Here is a 19526-nt window from a genome sequence, read left to right on the forward strand (position 1 = left end):
TGTTGGCCCACAGAAAAGCATCACACAAACGGGGCTGTGATGATTACCTCATGCCATACAGCCTGAGCCTTGCAGTCTTGTATTTAATAATTTAGCAGAATATGCCTGGTTTTGTATTACCAGGCAGAAATATTAAGAATGGGGGCTGCATGCAGAGCCTGCAGTCGGCTTGCCACCTGGTGTGTGTGTGTGTGTGTGTGTGTGTGTGTGTGTGTGTGTGTGTGTGTGTGTGTGTTGCATGCTCTCAGTAGAACATGGTAAAGGCTTCGGTGTCACAGCGGAGAAGAAAGCGGCTAGATGGAGACAGAGAGAGCCTGGGCGCAGACGGCGCTGTCCGTGGTGCTGAAGGAGGAAGGAGGCACACCACTAAAATAGCCTGTGTCGTGATGTCAAGTAGCCAGAGGAACTGTCCATCACATGTCGGTCAGAAATGTCTGGCAGCTGTGAGGGTGAGCAAATTGATCATATAGAACTTGGATTAAAGGATCCATTATTTTTTTTTAAAGTCTGTCTTATTGTTTTACCATAGTAAAACTTTTGATGCATTTGATTTACCACAGTAACACAATACCAAAATGTCCATATATCAATTTAAACAGTTATTGGTGGCTGCCAACATTCCTCATATTCATACTGGCCATGTAAGTAGACACTTAACATGCAGGACGAAATCCACAACCCTCCCTCTGTTTCCCTGGACACTGTTTCCTTGTTGAGCTGTAGTGAAGGGATAGTAACAGTAGCTAAAGCAGTTTCTAAAAGACTAACTTAAGAAGATACACCCTTGACTTAGTAAACTCAAAAGAGTTGAAGCTGCTCAAATTCTGTTGCTTCAGCTGAACTTTCAATCAGACCTCTCAGGTCATCACCTGGTGCTTTTCTAAGTTAGTTAGTGAACTTTACGTCCATAGAACCGAGTTACAGACTCAGCTGGTGTACTGAGGGGGACTTTGAACAATAGTGCTGAGCTTGGGCCGTTCAACGTCAACGAAATATACAAGCATTTTGTCACTCTACCTAGAAAAAGATCCAGGTGAGGTGTGGGTGCTCTCTGCTCCTTTGGTCCTGCCCTGTGGAACGATGCCTGATGATCTATCATAACTATGTTTATATTCAAAAGCAAAACTTTTTTCAGGTTTATGATTGGAAAACAAGGACTGTGGATTCTGCCCCCCATCTCTCACAGAGGAGTGTAAGTAAGAGGTCACTTTACAGCTAGTATGAAGAGGAATGATTACAACCTGTACAACGCTTATACTGTACACATAGGCATTGGAGTATTGTATAAGAACAGACGAGAAGAGAGAGAGAGAGAGAGAGAGAGAGAGAGAGAGAGAGAGAGAGAGAGAGAGAGAGAGAGAGAGAGAGAGAGAGAGGTTGAGGCTGAGCCAAAGAGACAGAAGGGAGGATAGCGTTGGAGAGGGAGCCAACTTTTACATCATACATTAGCCATTCTCAATAAGTAATAATCCTTTCCTTAAAGCTGGTTCAGCCATTTGGAGTTTTGATGGGTCTAAAGACTGCAGCGGTGGCACACTTTACCTAACCGCTGGAAGAAAGCTGAGGTACACTCTGTTTTATAGCTACGTGAAGTACTGCAGGGATTTGGAGAGGAGCTCTGGCCAGCACTGCATCAGAAACCTGATCATTTTCATTAAGTAATTGGTCGCTGTGACCTGTGTGAGTTCGTTGGCAAGATGGTGTTTCATCTGCTAGTTTGGGAAGCAATGTTACTGATTCCACATGAATAATTAAATCAAAACTTTACAACTCCTGGACACACACAAACACTCATTCACCAACCGGCTATGAACGCCAAAGGCCACATTTTCTTTACGACTCGCTCCTCTCACACACACACACACACACACACACACACACACACACACACACACACACACAACACTATTTCACTCAAACGGCCTCTTTCTAGCAAAACTTGCCACCAGAATTTAGTGCCTCTTGGATTTGTCCCATGCGGCCGTCAAGCTTGGCCGGTCCAGCCACGTTAAAGCATATTGTGCTTCTATGCCTTGTTGGCTCCTGAAGGGAGAAGCAGCGGAAGATCTGTGACACTAAAATGGTAGAGGAGGAGGAAACATGGAGGAGGCCAATGGCTGCAGCACGTAACATAGGAAGTAGATAAGAAGCCTGTAATTACACAGAAAGAGAAAACCAACCAGGGCGAAGCTGAGAGATGTGTAAGTGTGCGTGTTTGAGTGAGAGGGAGAGAGAGAAACTGATAGTGTGCGTGCACGTGTGTGTGCGTGCGTGTGTGTGTGTGTGAGAGAGAGAAACCGGACCGAGTGGGAGAGATATCTAAAAAGAGCAGGTGTGCCAACACAGAATAGATCAAAAGAGTTCAATTGAAAAGAAGAGGAAGATAGAAAACGTGTTACACTGTGAAGTGAACCAAAACTAATTACACACAGGTACGGAGATTAGCCTATTATCTTAACACAGAATCATCTACGCTGAGAGATAAGTCATATATGTCTTTATAATCAGTATTCTTACAGATACTTAGGTATGCCTCGTGGCATCTTGACTGTATATTGTGTCCACCAGGTTTTAATGAATATTCATCTGAGCAGTTTTTCCTTTACTTTCACAGAACACATGGCTTTTTTGGGGTTCGAACTAGAGTCCATCTGCTTAGTGGACTGTCTTTTTAACTTCCAGACCACCAGACTGCCATGACGCCATTAGGACATAAGTTTGTGCTCCTCTAACAAGTAACTGCAGTCCATGTTTGCTTGCTCTTATTATAGTCATCACAGTCCTATAAATAAGCCCAGGTCCTGTTGAAATAACACAGAGGACTGTCCGCAAAGGCTGACTGAGAGCCTCTGTGTTGTTGTTTTTTAAGTTTGTAAGTAGTAGTAAGTCCTGTTCAAGGTTTCCAAATTGAGGATTTCAGGATACATGGTGTCATATATGTTGTATAACAGAAAAACGTATGACCCTGTCCTTTGGCTTATTTACATCTTAAAATGGTGTTATATATATATATATATATATATATATATATAATATCATGGCTTTGACCGTGCAATTTAGTGAGAAAGAATGTGACTTCTTCTGCCTTCTACAAATACAAGTTAATATGTACTGCTCAATTTATGCAGCAGTGGAACCAGCTGTTCTAAAGACAGAGGCGTACGATAGAAAGCGAGACAAAGAAGACAGAAAGAAAAGGTGTGGGGAGGAATTTGCTAAAAAATAAAAAGACGGCAGAGGTTTTAAAAAAAAAAAACACTTCCTCTTGGCCCCGAGTTTGTCATGTATGATAGCTGAGTGTAGGGCAGCCATCTTGAATTAGTCTGTCAATTCACTGCATGTCATGGCTATGGCTGTCATCTTACTCAACTATGACTGACTCATATGACTATGACAGTGCCTCAAGGATAGAGAGTTTGGTGCTGCCGGAGCGACAGCGGGCCTTGATACAGTGTTATGGCCAGTGAATAATGTGACATATTCAGCTGGACGGACGCGGCTGGCCTGCGTAAATGCCGATGTGCTTCACACATGATCAACAACCTGCGATCCTAGAGATAAGAGATGAGTCGTGACTCAACCCGGGCTGCGGCGCCATCGAAGACTCGAGGCAGCGAGTGTGAGATGATACCGAGGGCATGCTTGAGACAGAGCGTCTGAGAGATACACGCTGCCAGCTGCGGCAGCGGCAGGGCTCTGCGCCCAACGGTGGAATTTATCTCTGACAGCTAAGATCATTAGTTAGATTTGCCTTTGACTAAGCAGCTTTGCCATCATTCAGGAAGAGGCAGAGACAGAGAGTACAGTACAGAGAGAGTCTAAATATCAGCTGACATGTTAGCATCCCAAAGTCCCATAAATGAGTGGAACGGCCTGAGCAAGGCAGACAACTGTGATGAAGTGTTTTCTATTATCGCCACGAGCAAAGTCAAGGTGCAGGGAATGATAAAGTGGCCTGTGCAGGCAGATGCTGTAATGCAGAGCCATGCCAGGTAACATCCGAGATGAGATGAGATCCCATTGAAGGAATAAGGGGACACTCAAGAAGCATCCTGGGTAATCCTGACGCACAGCCAAAAGCTTGAAGGAGCGAAGGGTGAGTGTTGTCATCCATCGGCAGAGCATGAACAAGAGGCCAATTAGTCACCTCATGCTGCTTCCACTGCATGGTATGGCACGACTCGCTCTCTTGTGGTTTTCCATTAGCAAAAGTTGTGGATAGTACCTGGTACAGTACCGATACGAGGTGGAGTTAAAACACTGCAGACCACAGACTGGTCACCTTCACAAGCACAACACAAACCCACCCATTTTTAAATAGCCGTGCTAACGTCAATTGCAACCCCAATTTTTGTATTCACTTGACGAAACCGCAATATGCAGGGCTCGACATTAAGGCTTGTCAAGTGGATTTTTTGTATCTCTTTTTGGAAGAGAAATTTACTTGCCCCACTGAACAAGTTCAAACTCAAACAAAATAAAACGCCATGTTACTTCACGTTATGTGCCACTCATTTCATCTATGTTACCGATTTGAAACAAATATATTTTTTCCCCCACAATCCAGGGCAGCGGACCGCTAACGTTAGACCCAGCCCGCTGTTCAGCTCATTCTCTGTGAGCGATGCAGCATGAAAGTTAGTTGTTAGTTGGCTAACATTAGCTTGTTAAGTTAACTCCGCCTTAACGTTACCTCCTCGCCACATCGTTCACAGAAAATGAGCCGAATACAGTTGTCACTTGTGGTGCAATGTGCTTTGTGTGGATGAAGCATGAAGTTAATTTGACTCATTTGGCTCTCTGCCTCGTAGCGTTACTACTCCACTGCTCGTTTGTCCATCAGTTATTGTAAAACCTCAGCTCCGCGACTTGCCGGATTAAATATCAGGTAATAATCAACTGTAAAGTAGCTACACCTTTTAAAGGATCCCTTGGTAAATCAGCCTCTGCCAGGTAGAAAGTGAAATTGTATAAAAACATTTTTTTTAAAAAGTTAACACAAACACAAAATCCATTGTTATGTCTACAAAATTATTTTAGATATAATATAAGTTCAAGTCAAGTCACCACGACCTCTGGTCAAAATATTGACTTAGTATCTCAATATATTGACTCAGTATCTCAGAATATAAATTAAGAATCTCAAAGTAATTAAAAACTTTCAAATATTGACTTAGAATCTCAATATATTGGCTTAGTATCTCAATATATTGACTTAGTAACTCAGAATATTGTCTGAGAATCTCAAAGCAATGAGAACATTTAAAATATTGACTTACAATCTCAATATATTGACTTAGTATCTCAATATATTGACTTAGTATCTCAATATATTGACTTGATATCTCAAAAACATTGACTTAGTATCAATATATTGACTTAGTATCAATATATTGACTTAGTAACTCAGAATATTGACTAGGAATCTGAAAGTAATGAGAAACTTTAAAATATTGACTTAGAATCTCAATATATTAACTTCTGCACACCGGTGTGCAAAGTATTACTTTGTATTATGGAGTCTGGAGATCCTTTTTTCTTGTTGAAGGGGAAATCTATTCTTGGGACACGTTTGTTTCTGCTGTTTCAACTGAATTTTATTAATGTTGATAGTGTTAGTAGATGTTTTCAACGGTTTGTTCGAATTCTGCATTAACAAAACATTTTTTTTTTTTATAAAATGATAAATCTTTACCCGGACAAGTGACTTTTAGTGCATGACAAGTGAAACGTAAATGTCAAGCCCTGGCAATACGGACTAGTGCAATATCCAAATCGAAGGGGGGCACAATATTTGTTAATGGCAAAATATGTGTCAAACCATTCTGAATGAAGTATTGTGGTGCTGCAGAGACGTCCCGGACCCGGCCTACAAATGGTACCCTACAGACAACAGAAAACCTCTTTGTTTGGTACAGATCCTCGCAAAAATCACACTATAATCATTTTAATTCCCTCCAATATCGTGAATCGTATCGCAATATCAGTCAAAATAAATCGCAATTAATTTAGATATTTTCCTCATATCGTGCAGCCCTAGTCACGATGGGGATCAGCAGGGAATCGCGCCTACAGTGAGGGGAACTACACTAGTATAGGTGGAAAACAAAAAGAGAAAAGTACTGGTACCAAAAAAGGGAGTCGAGCAGAGCCGTACCATATAGTGGAAACACGGCATTAGTCCACACAATACGACCCCACCATAAAAAAAAAACACACAAACACGGATACCACCACCTTGTTATGGTCGTTTCCTCTTCGGCCCGCTAAAGAAAAGGCTATCACAACACAGTTCTATTCCTTTTTCTGCAATATTAGATTTGATCTGGTTTTTAATTATGACATTATGAATGACATTACGAGGAAAATCGTATTGTCAGTGGCAATTATTTCAACAAGCATGACAAATATTTAGCAAGAAGACAACCGCTAAAATCTTCAAATACACAGTTAAAAAGACAGTTAGAGATGGATTTAAAACTTCTTTAAAGATTGGGGTTTTATTTGATAGCTCCCACTTTCATTTAACTTGTTTATCTCTATGTGAGACGTTATCTCACTAGCTTTAAAACGTTATACGTCATACTCTTTTTCTACCTCCAATCTAGGTCTGGCTGGTGTTAAAGCAGCGATGACAGAGATGTCTCCGGATTTCGTCTGCAGCTGGTTGTACATGGCACCTTCTTTGCTACAACAACAACAAACGCCTGCCTCGGTTTCTCCGACGTGGCCCTAGCAGAAGCATTGGACCATCAACCTCTGTTCACAGAGCACAATGATGTCACTGCATTAAATGGAGCAATTGATGATGAGGGGAAGTGAAGAGGACAAAGAGAAACAAACAGGGCAAGGTCCATTTATAATGCCGTCTGATGTGCGTAAGGTAAAGGTGGTTACGTTATTATGCCTACGTGTGTGTGTGTGTGTGTGTGTGTGCAAAACGTGCTTCAGGGTGTGCGTTTGTGCAACAACGTGCACATGTGTTCAAATGTGCATACCTGTGTGGGCAGATGGTTACTGGCGCTTGACAAGAGAGGCTCAGTTTGCCCAGGTTGTAAAATACGGCGACGAGAGATAAAGAGAGGAGAAAGCTCATCACTAATGCAAAGGTTCAAAGACTCGGCCCCTGTCTCATCATCAGAGCCGCACCAAACACAAAAGGAGATGACCAAGTGACCCCCCCATATTCACCACCAGCAGGCAGAGGTGGACTGTACACACTCTTCTATGAAAAGCCTTAAGAAACATCCCTTAGAAACCGTTTCAAGAAGACCACACACTTAAATAAGATCCCCTTACACCATCTGCACAAGGACAAAAAAGTTGAATTACTGTACGTACGGGCAACCGTGCATCAGACTAATCTAATGCAGGGGATATCCCTTTGTAATCCACAATGCACACCAGTAACACAGAAATGGTTCATTCCTGCTTCCTCAAGGCGTAGCTTTGTCAGATAAGAAAATCCATCCCTGCAAAAAAAAAAAAAAAGTCTTAAACTAGTGCTGTTAGGCGTGAAAATGCAAATGATAAAGCTTATTAGCTACAGATATTAGAGCCTGCAAATGCAATTTCATCATGCATCTTTTCACACCCCTCTTTTTTAACTAATACTGCTGGAAAAGAGAATGAAAGGAAATGACATACCTTTTATCTGATGGAGGTTGCACATGCAGGCTCTCTCCTTGCAGAAGACACATCGACGATGATTATAAATGACAGCAAGAAAATCAATAGTCTCCTACTAAAAATAGGGGCTCTCCCATTTATTGCAGTGTCCTGTCGCTTGTAGAACGGAATAACGGGGAATACACGCTCTAAATGTATGCAAGCACATGCTCAGTTTATTGTCTGCTTCCTCTTCTCTAGTCGCATGTTTTCTCCCCATCTCCTCCACCTGTTTGTGCTCTGATAAAAAAACCCAGCTATGTAAATTTTAGTCGGCAGTGAAATCTCATTCCCCCCTCTGTGTCACGGTGTTAATTATAGAAGGGGCATTCAATGGGATTTACAGGAGATCGATAACATTTTTTATCAATTCAGGACGATAAAATAAAATCTGACACGGTGTGGGTCTCCCGGACAAAACAGACAAAAAACTGCTGATGGGAGCTGTGACAAATGAAGAAAAGCACGGGGGGGGGGGGGTTTATGACCTTGTGTGTGCGCGCTGACGCCCCCCCCACCCTCCCTCCTCCTCCTTTTGAATTGATGCGGGGATTCCTGATGCTATTTTTAGCCTACTGGTCGTGGAGAGCCGTGCGTGGGTGGAGGAGAGAAAGAGAAGCAGGAGGAGGAGGAGGAGGAGGAAGAGGAGCAGCAAAGAGAGAGAGGGGGGGGGTAGAATGGAGGAAGAGATGGAAGAGGAGAAGAGGAGACAAGAAAAAGGAGGGGGGGATTGGTATGGAGGTGGGGTGGGGGGTGGGGGGGGAGTTCCCCATGCGGACTGCAGCAGCATCAACACAAAGCTCCCCGCTGTGAAGGCTTTGAATCGTGACCAGACAGCCAGGAAAAACAGAAAAGGGAGCGCCGTGTCATTTCCTCCACGCAGGACGGTACTGCTTTCTTTGATTTAGCATGATTTGTTTTACACCACTCTTAAATTACACAGCTCTTTAAAAAAAAAAAAAAAAAGATGGTGGGGGGGGGGCAATCATGCAGAATTATGGAGTAAAATTATATTGTGGAAAACGACAGGGATATGAGGATGCTGATCAGGGAGAGTGCTCGGTAATAAACCTACAGTAATAAACCCGTAATGGCATTTAGCTTTATAATATACGGTATTTGCACGGCTATTACTACTAATGCTGGCCTATATGTCATAGCTCTTTATAATTTCAATGTCTTATTTTTAAGACCTTTTATGTCCACAACCGTTTACTGAGAGAACCCTTAGGCAATATATTTATTTGTTATAGGTCTGTGGAAATTAAACAGGCTATAGACATGCACACTTGAGTGTGTTATCCCCCATATGTCTATAATAATAGACAATGCTTGTTTTTAACATTGTAAAAACTATTCCAAGATTTATTTCAGCTTTAAGGTCTATTTTTCTCATCCTATAATAGCTGAACAGTGATCCGGTCTAACCAATGCCCACCATTAACAGCCTGAACACTTACATTTCTCTACAACATGCACCCGATTCAAATGAAGTCATATAATTAGCCACAGACACTAAAATCAGGAGGACAGCAGTGGGGCGCTTGGCATATGGGGAGAGGTTTTATTATTTATCACCAGCGGTCTATTTTTAGCTCACGCTGCCATGTTGGCGTTGAGGGTTTCCAGGCACATTGATGGCAGGTTTCCCCGTCACCAACAGGTCATGCGGCGGGGACATACCATATCACAGAAAGAAAAGAAAAGAAGAAAAAAAAAAAATGCAGGCATCAGAGAGAACTCCTCCAGCTGGTGGCATTATTCACTCACGCACTTAATCAGAGGCGTATAATTACTGAGAGAAACACGAGCAGCCAAACTGCCGCAGAGGGGAGTGTATATGTATATAGTGGTCCACGTGATGACAAAAAAACGAAATTAAAAAAAGCTGATTGTTCCGAAACCTAAAAGCTAGTTCACGTTCGAAGCCGCAGGCCGCCAGACAAACAGCACACCTCTGACCGCACTTAATTAGAACAGGATATTACTGCGCCGAACAAAAACATAGCCACTCATGCAATAGGCTATTTAAATGTTTACAGCAACCTCATTTTTTTAGATGTTGTTGAATTACTAATTAAAAAACTTGAACACCTGCAGGCAGGTTTTCTTCTCCGTGCTTGCTGTCTGGCATATTAAGTCGATTTTTAAGTATAAATTCATACAATGGCTTCATTGCTTTTGGGTGCATATGACATTAAGCCACAGCTCAATTAGAAACAAACATACGTGTGTATACTATATGCTGTTTCATCATCATTGCATCAGTGACACCATTGCTTAAATTTTTGTATTTCTACAAAAACAATTAGCCCTAATCTCTGGGCATGAGCAACATCCAGGAACAAGAAATGATCAAGTTCTCACCACCACAGAGAATTTAGGCCAACATTAGTGCTAAATGCATAGCTGAAAGGATCATGAAAAGTAAACTTAATGGTGCCGTTTCCCCTCCTGCTGTAAATAGAATAAAGAGAAGGAACAAGAGCAAGAGAGGAATGAAGCAAAATACATGAAATGAAAAAAACAGACAATAGAAGGCTCTGAGGTAGTAAGGGTAAAAAAATTAATTAAAAAAAATTAAAAAAAACAGGGTTGTCTGATTGAGTGGGAAACATGGGAGGGAGGGGGGGAAGGAGGGAGACAAAGTGCATTAGAAATGATTGGAGGGGGAGTGATAGAAAGAGTGTATAGTGGATGGGGGTGCATTCAGATGTTCTGGATGATAATGCTGCCTTGTGTCCTAATGAAAAAAAAACCAGATGCTATCTGGCTGCTGGAAAATTCTCTCTCTCTCTCTCTCTCTCTCTCTCTCTCTCTCTCTCCCTCCCTCCTTGGGGGATGTGAAAGCCACTTTCCCTCCTCTTGAAGGGCCCTAACTGGCTAAACACAGCGGGGAATTAGCTTTAGCTTCTCTTTACTGCCAAAGTGTCCTCGAGGTGTGGAGAGGCAGCATGGTCTGTCCCTGCTGCCTGTTGGTCTGTGTGCCCTCCATCTACTCTGCATGGATGTCTGGATGTCCTCCACCCTGCCCGCCCGCGCGTGTGTGCGTGCGTGCGTGCGTCAACTCGCCTGTCTGTCTTTGTGGCCAGCTGTTTGTCCAGTCTGTGTATTATTCATATTCCATGTGTATCTGTGTGTATCTTCCTGGACAGCCTCCCTCGCTCTCTTGGCCTGTCTGTATGTTGACGCTGGGTGCCTCTCTCTGTTTGACTTCCTCCATTTTGCTGGCCGATCCTCACTGCATTCCGGGCCGCCTGTCTGCCTCACTGCCCTGTTCTGCATCAGAAAAATAAAAAATAAAAAGTGTAGAGAAAAACAGCTCAGCCCCACTCAAAAGCAATGCTACTTTGTTACTCACAATGCAACATTTTTACTATAAGTTAGGTCTGCACAATTAATCCAATTTCAATTGAGATCACCATTACGGCTTCCCACAATTGAATGAACTTGATCGACTGTAATATCGAGGTTTAAAATGCGTGCTCCGCTCATAGAAAACTCCACTGCATATCACATCAAGCGCTTCCTAAACTAACAGCCAGCCACCAGAGGGTGAACAAAATGTTTGGGGGACTGTGATGCCGCTGCACACGCACCTTGCAGCGGAAGCCTGTGAAAAAATGTCCTGAATGTTGCGGCTGCAGTCCAGAGTATAAAAAGTAATATACAACAGAGAGCAGATGGGCAAAATGGAAATCAAATGTCTGGAGCAGAAGGTGAAGACCTAGTCCCTTTTGGATACAATTGTGTTTGTATTTTGCTTCTAGGAGATGCATAGTGAATAAGGACTAGTCTTATTTTGATGCAAATATGTGTACATTAGCAGGAATGCATCACAACGTGGAAGGGAAAGCAGTGCTCTATTTAAAATGTGTAATTGTCCCTAAAAACAATGAATACTCGTGAGCTCAATATTAAATCAAAAATAAATCATGATGATCATTTTGGCCATAATCTTGCAGCCTAACTATAACTTTACAGTTGGACTGCTCTGCATGAGTAAATCTGGGTAACTGTGGCTAATTTAAAATGGAGCTGAGGGAAACCCAGGACAATGACACAGACACAGTTCTAATTAAGGAATTAAAGTAGCTTAGGTTGAATATGTAACAAGGTCCTTCCATCATAGAAGTTAACTCCTTACCTTGAATCAGCTGTTGCAGGATGCAGCTCTAATACACAGCTGATGTCATCATCATAATCTTTAAGTGTGGTGGAACAACCATCAGCTATTAGCAGCATTGTTTTAACCTTCAAGGGACACGGTGACATTTCAAATTTAGCTCAGTTGTATTTTTCCACCAAGCCCTGAAGCCCTTAAGAGTATTTTTAGCAGACAACCACTGTGGAGATTCACTGTCACCACAAGGATTTTGCCCCCCCCCCTCCCACACACTTCTCAATATTGAAACGTGCATGCAAGCAAAATTACGAAAAGGTTTTCAACACAGCATGATGAAATCATTTCAGACCTGCGCACATGGGTCCATATGCGTTAAACATTTGGTTTTATTCCTTTAAAATGTAGTCAGGCGGTTCATTTTTGGGCATTAGAGGCCAAAACGTCCAAAAAACACAAACCGCGGATAGAGCAGGAGAGCAGTGCCAGGTGACTTCATTGGCTCAGCTGTTTGTTGTACTAATTAAAATTCTCCCTTTGTGTTTGATTGAAATAGCTTTAGATTTCGGTAAATATGACCTCCTAATGCTGCAAATTCAGCCAATGACCATTTTCAGTTCTTTACAACCTATACAATGTTTTGAAACTCTGTTGTGCATAATAATGTGGAACAGTGCATTTTGAGTTTTTTATTTTTGAAAAAAAATAAAAATAAAAAAAATAATAATAATAATAATATTATATATATATATATATATATATATATATATATATATATATATATATATATATATATATATATATATATATATACTGTTTTCATTGGGTGGTTTGTTCAATGAAATTCGACTTATACCCTAACGGTTGGTGACTTGAAAATTATACTGACTGTCATTTGCATCAAATCTGTGTAAAATATCATTTGCATAATACTTTGGAACACTGTGTATATTCAGTAGTGTGCTGGCCCTTCAGAGGGCTGCCACACACCACAGAGACAGGACTGGACTGTGAGAGATTGTTTTGTTAGTTTCTGTTAAAGCGTTGAGCAACGGGCTGTGCGCCTACCAGTAGCTGGGCGGTCGGAGGCGCACGGTTCGTGGTTGTAAAGTTGTGTTGAGAAGTGTGAGCAGTCAGAAAAAATAAAACCTGTTGGCCTGTAAATTGTCTGTCTGCTGTGTTCTGTGCGGAGGGTAACCCACGGTGGCAGCGAATCCTGCTACAAAGAAATTGAAAAATATCACCTTTTGGTAACTCCACATCTCGTGGCTCAATCCAATCCCAACGGACACCCAGCTGAACCCGCTCGTTTAGCAGATTTCAGAAGCTGCCATCTCAGCTTTTCACTCCGGTGAAAATTATGCAATATGGCTGAGCTACCGCTAAATCACTTAAAATGTATTAAAAATTGTAATATAATCTTTTCTATTGATTTCAATATAAATACTAGGAGAAGTAATATCTTCATTTTAGGTGTTATGTTGGTTCCAAGGCAATGGTGATTGGAGGTAGAATAAAGAAGGCATTACTTTATTTGTCACGCAGTTTGCCAACCAGCCTGAAAACTTTAAAACCTTTTTTCTCTATGCTATGTGATCTAAAACACAGTTCATTTATCATAGCAAAATTCAAATAAAAACGCAATTGAACACTTTATTTGTTAATGAGGATGTCCCTTATTAAAGAAAATGTGTAATCTAGACACTATAACTATATCAGCGTTATAATAAAAAGACAATAATACAGACGTGTTCTTTAGTGGAGTAGACTGAAGTGCAGAGGCCTATTCCAGACTGCTGTGTTTTGGGCCTGATGCCATTTGTTGGTGATGGGCAAGACAGATGTGCTTGCTATACATCCTCCATGTGTCACTAACGGTCTATTACCCCGTGGTGCTGCCTCTCTGTAAAATGTGTCATTTTATTGTTCTGATTTCTCTCTCTTCCCTGGGGAGTGGAATATGATTTCACAGAACATTAAGTGGATGGGATCTAAGGGAATAGTGTGGGGACCGGGGATGCTGGTGGTGGAGAGCGGAGGTGATCTGGCCTAATTAAGCTCCTTTCCCCATCCCCCGCTCCTCCACCTTCAGTACCGCCACCCCAACACCCCCATGCTCTCGGATAGGTTGCTGACTTTCACCGTGGAGTGTGAAGGGCGAAGGAGTACTCCTCAAATCATAATCCGGCTGACTTTGGGAGAAAAAGGATTAGTCTAGCCGTAGCCTGAGCAGCCACGCAAAGGCACATGCTTCAGCATCTTGTGTCTGTTTAACCCTATGTATGTCATCTATAAAGACACCGAGAGAGTTAATGGACATATTAAGGCATCAGAGCAGTGAAGGCTTATTCCTTCATGGACTTGGTGGACTGAAATTATATCAGGCGATGAAGCCACAAATCAAAGCACTGCACTACACACTAACATACTGTATAAGGCAATCTGCTGTCAGTTTATGCTGCTCCCCTTGTTGGCTATACTGTTGGGGTTTACATATTTCAGAAGAAGGCGTGACCTCATGTTTTCTTAATGGCTCTGACCCAAGTATCACTGCACGGGTGAGTGACGCCAGGTGGGTCTTAACCATCCTTGTTTTCCCTCCGGCCTGCACAATAATTACCCAATCGTCTCCTGTCATCAAAAGCTTAGCGTCCTCTGCAGTACTGACACAGAAAGGAAGACCGAAAGAGGTCATGCAGGGACAAAGACCCCAAATACTAAACGCATGCTATAAACACACAATTCAAATAACGAATGAATGAGTGTTGCCGTCACCATCACTGGAGAGGCGAGGAAGCGGGGAGGGAGGGAGGGAGGGAGGGCGTCCCGCAGCTACAACACATGCCCCCTCCTGCACATCGGGCACTGGGCTCGGGCAAGCGTAGGCTGATTGATAGCGGTGCCAAGACAACATCTCGTCAAGAGCCCAGTACACAAGGGTGCCTAGCAGCGCAATGATGGACGAGCCTGTAGACGCTACATAAAAATCGAACCCGGCATATATAACACATTCCTAGCTCCCTTTCTTAACCTGTAATGTATAGTGATAGAAATTTGTTTCGCAGGCCATTGCCGCGGACAGTGATGGATGCCAAAAAGAAAGAGGGACAGAGGAGAGAGGGCAGGGGAAGGAGAGTGATTCTGTGTGTGTGTGTGTGTGTGTGTGCGTGTGTGTGTGTGTGTGTGTGTGTGTGTGTGTGTTTTAAAATCCACTCTGGAATGTTTTGCAGCTGTACTTATTTATTTATTTTTTGCACTTGCGCACGTATACATAAACACAAAAACATACAGTAAGTGTAGAGACTGGGAAAAGTGTGTGTGTGCAGTTCTAGTGTGCAGTCACTGAGTTTAAGTGCGCACCATGTTTCACCGTGATATATCTAAGTTCATCTCAATTCAATTCATTTTTCAATTTTATTTATAGTGTCAAATCACAACAGGAGTTATCTCAGGGCACTTTACAGAGAAAGTAGGGCTAGACCACACTTTAGAATTTTACAGAGATCCAACAATTACCCCCCAAGAGCAGGAATTCGGTGCAACAGCAGCAAGGAAAAACTTCCTTTTAAAACAGGCAGAACCTGACTCTTGGTGGGGGGCCTTCTGCCTCGACTGGTTGGGGAGGAGACAGATATACAGAAATATGACTCATAATTATAGCAGTGGATATAATGGATGAAATGACGTGGCAATTATAGTAACAGTAAAATAATAGAACTATACTAGTAACAATATATCTAATATACTGTGTGTGTATATATATATATATATATATATATATCATGGTATTTGTCACATGTCCCTATCTTACTTCTTGTGTGTTCCTCTGTGTAAAGAGTGGGTTGATGCTAATGAGAAATAGTCAAGTGCTGATGTTCTCTGTGTTAACAGCCAATTGTGTGCCATATTAACACTTGGCTGTCCATTTACACTTGAAACACAAAGCACACACACGTGTGACTCATCATCACATGTCATACTCTCCCAAACACATGCACTGACAGCCCCGAGTTTGTTCCAAATGTGGTAAATTATTAGCAAATTGCTTCAGGCAGAAAATGCATTATCAAGTAATTACATTTGCATTTAAATGGTCCAAATAAAATATATAATGTAACGAAAGGATTACGACTCTAAATAAAAGTCATAATTTCATGCCACTGTGTGGCAATGAAATGATGGATAAATAGTATCACTTATTCACTGAAATCTTTGTAAAATCATTCAAGTTTTTGTATAAATGTTAAGATGAATTAACCGATTATAACTTACAACTGAAAAAGTCCCTGGCATCCACGCACATGCCCTCCCATGTGTGTTTTTTAACCTTGTTAATGTGGACTCACACCCCTGCATGCGCACACAACACCACCGACCACCTCGGTGCACTGTTAGCCTATCAAATTGACTTGTCGTCACGAATCTCCCAGTAGCTGATGAATATTAGATGGGAGCGGATAATACCTCGACAGAGGAGGCCTCCCCCCACCGAGGCAAGAGAGGCTGCACACTCAGCAGTGAAGCGCTGCCCGCTGAGACCTGCAGTATGTGAATGTGTGGCCTTGCTTGCTTGTCTGTATGGGCACACATGCAGTTGTGCATATGATGATGAATAATTGAATATGGAATGATTCAGCATATATTTGTCATAGGACACCTTCTTTCTCGAGTTTGCCCGTTTCATAAGGCCACAGTCTGTGATTCAGATATAAACAAATGGATTGGAACCACCTATCAATCTCAAATTGATTGACACGTTTTCATTTGAAGTCTAACGCTAGAGCACAGCTAAATCTAATTTAACGCTTTCAGAGGCCTGTTTCACAAAACCAAGATAAGGGATTAAGCCGGGATTTCCCCGTTATCCTGGATGATTTAAGCCTTGACTCGGTATCACGAAAGCGGAGGCACATAAATCACCATGGAGAATTATTCTGTGCAGCTAGCCTGCTCCCGACCAGGCTAACAGCCAGGATATATTTAATCCTGGAGCCTTTTCTGATCACCCAGCAGTGGTTTTACCCTATTGTTATCAGCCTGGATTAAAATACAACAGGTGCATATTGCTGTTCATTTAAGTACTTTTATTATTTAAAGTTGTGACCATTATTTTTTTTTTTTATAATTATTCATGTGACAGTCATTGTTACTGTTATATTGCTGTATGCAGACTGCTGTTCATATTGTTGTTAGAAGTTTGATGAATATATTATGACAGTTGTTGAGATAAGTAGAAAAGGCTGATAACATTTCAAATGTGTTTTAAATGAAGTCTGTTACTAAGGGCAATACATACAATGCTGTACATTTCTATAGTTGACCAATGCACCTTGAATTATTTTAGTTGATACATTTTTTTTTAATTTAATTATTTAACAATAAGGATCATGTTTGTTCCACTTCCATGTGCATTGTATTTGGCATTCTTAGCACACAAATTGTGTTGTCCAGTAAACTGGGACTATAATTTGGGAGGATTGTACAATTTAAGAACATATCCTAATTGTGCAATCCTCCCAAATTATAGTCTTAGTTCACTGGACCAGTAACTATCTAGTGATGTAGGCTACTGTACATTCATGTAACAACAGGGAGAGGACACCCCAATGGTTTTTGACCTTATATTTTGCTGGGGGGGAAATAACTGATGAATATACTCTGTTCCATTCATGTTTACAATGTGCATAGAATTTATCACTATCTTTATAGTTTCTAGATTTTAGAGTCCAATTTCTTTTGATATATACAAGGGAGCAAGGCATATAATATGTAGAGAAGGAAACTCGTCCTCTATAAAAAAAATAAAAGAAACGCGAGAAAAAGCGTTGCAGATAATAGAGGACAGACTGAATGATCTAAAAATATACATTTATGAACTACTGCTCTTAACTGAAAGCATTCAATGAGTCACTGTCATTTGCAAAAACGAACAGTTGTACACTTTGCATTAAAAGCGAGCAGTGGAAGTTAATATGACTTAGGAAATTTATATTTTAGCCCATGAGAGAGAGGGAGGAACAGAGTGAAAGAGATCACGCATCATATTCTAGCGTTGTAGAAAATTGATCTTGGTAAATTTCCTGAGTAACATTATCTTCTGCTTACTTTTAAGGCAAAGAGTACAACTGTTAATTTGTGCAAATGATTAGTAGCCTAATCCTTCAATGGAATGATTATCATGGTTTCAGTTCAGAGCAGTGGTCAGTTAATGTATATATTTAGGCTGCTTACGCATTCAGTCGGTCCGCGATCGTCTGCTACGCTTTCTCTCGCTGTTTCATTACAGCGGCCGTGTTTCTTTTCTTTTTATACAAATAATGTGTTTCACATCATCATACTTCCACAAGAAGCTGCTGCTCACTCTGTATAAAGTATGTACAATGCATATTCTCCATTTTGGCATCAGTAAATCTGTGATCGACCTCGCGGTTTTTAGAGGAAAGCCGTGGACGCGCATCTATTACTTCAGCCTGGCTCGACCTTTCGTGTCGAGCCAGTCCTCCTCAGCCTGACTTGGCCTTCGTGAAACGCACCAAGCCAGGATGCTCAGATTAGACTAGGTCAAGCCTCGCTTTATCAGTTATCCTGGATTTATATATTCTGCTTTTTTGAAACAGGCCCCAGACCCTTTAAAAGATTTGATTACGGGCGCCTGGGTGGCTCACCTGGTAGAGCAAGCGCCCATATATAGAGGTTCACTCCTCGACGCAGCGGCCGCAGGTTCGACTTCGCCCTGCGACCCTATGCTGCATGTCATTCCCCCTCTCTCTCCCCTTTCATGTCTTCAGCTGTCTTATATAAAATAAAGGCCTAAAATGGCCTAAAATAATCACACAAAAAATAAAATAAAAAGATTTAATTACAAAATGAAACTTGCTTAAACTTAAACAAGCCCATATTTTTGAAATTATGAAACACACAAAATGCTGATTTGTCATTTGTTACTCAAACACTTCAATAATGTATGTGGAAATCCCTCAATGTACTGTATATAGTCAAAAGAATGAGTGATTGGGCCTTTAAGAGAAGAGTTAAAGATTGAGGTTGTTTTGACAATGTTCCCATTATGTCAAGTCTGTCCTTTTTTTAGAAACTGACTAAAGCTCTTGCTGGAGATTTGAATAAGCATAAGTGGTGGAGAGAAAACAGAATCCACAGTGTAGTTCAATTTTGATTTGTTGATGTCAAGATCAGAAAGAACTAGACTTCATTAATTGATGCCGACACATTACAAGACCGCATGTTATCCAGCTACACCCAGGCATAATGCAGGAAGTACCATACACATGAACTACATGAACTACAATTTCATGAGTTCAACACCACCCTATCACAAGAGGTGCAATCGGTGGTTGAATGGATAAACTTGATGAATGGACTACAGATGGAAATTAGCCCTTGGGCTACATTACTACGATCTGGCACTTTTACGTGTACTTCTGTACATGTTCATCAAATGTGCATTGTCCTGAAATAATAAATAAAAAAAATAAATAAATAAATAAACTAAGCTAGTTCTTAATGTTTCAAAGACGAAAAGCATGATGTTCGGTTCACATTATCCTCTTCACAATCAACCTGAGTTGACGCTTTGTATAAATGATGCATCTGTTGAACAGGTCCATGAGACTAGGGCTGTGCTCGATTAAAGAAATTCTTAGTCGACTAACACTCATTCAATTGTATCGACTAATCGATTAGTTGATTTAATCGACAGATCTGTAAATCTGAGTTT

The sequence above is a fragment of the Sander lucioperca genome, chromosome 9 (assembly GCF_008315115.2).
Source record: "Sander lucioperca isolate FBNREF2018 chromosome 9, SLUC_FBN_1.2, whole genome shotgun sequence".
Classification (NCBI taxonomy): domain Eukaryota; kingdom Metazoa; phylum Chordata; class Actinopteri; order Perciformes; family Percidae; genus Sander; species Sander lucioperca.